Here is a 2,178-nt window from a genome sequence, read left to right on the forward strand (position 1 = left end):
TTAAAAATATATACATATATAATCTAAATGAAATTTATTTCTACATATTGATTGTTATGGCAGTCAATTTTCCTTATTTTTATTTACCTCACACTTCCGTGTTGTCAATTTTCTTATAAACTGTCTCCAAATGTGGGTCTGTTCCTGGATTGGGTATTTTATTCATTCTGTCCATCGCTATCTTTTAATAGGAAAATGTACTCCAGTGTCATTTAATGTAATTTTTGGATGGTAGGATTTAAGTCTGTTGTTTTATTATTTATTTTCTTTTTGCCTCTATAATTTCCCACTTGTTCTTTACTATTTGCATTTTTTAAATTAATTTAAATGTTTCAACTGGTTTTTAAATGACAATTTTTTTTAGAGACATTTCATGTTCAGAGCAAAATTAAATGCCGTGAGCTCTTAATTCACAGCAAAATTCCAGGCTAAGCAGGAATGCTTTCAATATTTCCCATTTGGGATGATGTTGACAGTGGGTTTGTCATATACGGGTTTTATGATTTTAGGCATTTTCCATCTATGACTAGTTTGTTAAAGAATTCTTATAGAATGAGAAGAGTGGTGAATTTGGTCACTGATCCTACACAGCCTATAGCATCACCTATTATTAACATCTCCCACCAGAGTGGTACAGTTGTTAGAATTAATAAACCTACATTGACACATTATTACCTAAGGTTCAATTTATGTCAGGATTCATTTTTGGTATTGTACCTTTTATAGGTTTGGGAAAATGCACAACATGTATCAATTATCACATCATCATAAAGAGTATGTCCCCTGTCTTAAAAATCCTCTGTACTCTGCCTTCATCCATTTCTCCTCCACTCATATTTTTACTGTCCTCATAGCTTTCCCTTTTCCAATATGTTGACAAATTGGTCCATTTTATTTAGATTATTAAAGTCATATTCATAGTATTCTTTATTGCCTATTTAACAGCCACAGGATTTGCAGTAATGTCACCTGTATCATTTCTGATATTAGTAAAGTGTGTCCCCACTTTTTCTTAGCCTGACTGGATGCTAATCAATTTTGTTGATATTTTCAAAGAATAGCTATTTCATTGTTTTCTCTATTGGTTCTTTATTTTGCATTTAATTGGGTTTTTTTCCTCCAATTTTCCTTATTTCTACTATTTCTTCTGCTTACTTTGGATTTAATTGGCTCTTTCTTCTTTTTTTCTTGTTTTAGTTTGCTAAGGATGAAGCTTAGATGATTGAGTTCAGATCTTTCTTCTTTTCAAATCTATGCATTCAGTTTTAGAATTTCTCTTTCAGCCCTGTTTTCACAAATTTGCTGTTGTGGTTTTATTTTCGTTTAGTTCATCTTATGCTGATAACCTGTAAACCAATAAAAACACAAATATGAAGTGTAATAATTGTATTCTGAGCAGAAATATCTCTTCATGTTCTTATGGAACCTTTTTGTTACAGGCAACTCTCAGCTCCTCCCACCACACCACGCATCCTACGTTCACATAAGAACTTCAGATTGCTTTGGGGACACCTGCTAGCAGTCTTTGGCAACTCAGCTTACTGAGGACTGGTTTTGACTTAATAGTTTACCAAAATTTATAATCTTTATTTATTTTTCTATTCTTCTTGTTAGTTTCTTTCAAATCTACATCTCACTTTATCCCATCATATCCTTTTGATGCTCTATATTCCTATTTCCAGTGCATTTATCATTGTTACAAATTTTGGACATTGTATACAAATAATAGTAATGAAGGATTGTAATAAAATTGTGATAATATAGGCCAAATTGATGAAGGTGTCAGCATAAAGACTTGAAATCACACAGTAAAAATGAAAGCCTGCTTTTGAAAAGAAATAAAATGTCCTTGGTGCCGAGTTAATACATGTCATAAGATTCTATTATTTTCTGATAGATAGTGCCACATTTTTTTTCTCCTCTATTTCTTCTTTCACTTGCTGTTATATTTGACTTATTTAGTCATATACTAGTTATTTACTACTTGCTTCTAATACCAACTTTGGGACTTAAAAGACTGAGTAATTTTGGGTGGCACTGTGGCTCAGTGAGTCGGGCGCCAGCTCCATATACCCAGGGTGGTGGGTTCAAACCCAGCCCCAGCTAAACTGCAACGAAAAAAATAGCTGGGTGTCATGGAGGGCACCTGTAGTCCCAGCTACTCGGGAGGCTGAGGCA

The 2,178-nt window shown here is 33.4% G+C and overlaps 1 pseudogene; it reads right to left on the reverse strand.

The window, feature by feature from the left end:
• Nucleotides 1-2,178, reverse strand: part of LOC100954221 — a 32,124-nt pseudogene that overhangs the window by 1,791 nt on the left and 28,155 nt on the right.

Source organism: Otolemur garnettii, unplaced genomic scaffold (genome assembly GCF_000181295.1).
Source record: "Otolemur garnettii isolate 467f Iridium unplaced genomic scaffold, OtoGar3 scaffold00124, whole genome shotgun sequence".
Classification (NCBI taxonomy): domain Eukaryota; kingdom Metazoa; phylum Chordata; class Mammalia; order Primates; family Galagidae; genus Otolemur; species Otolemur garnettii.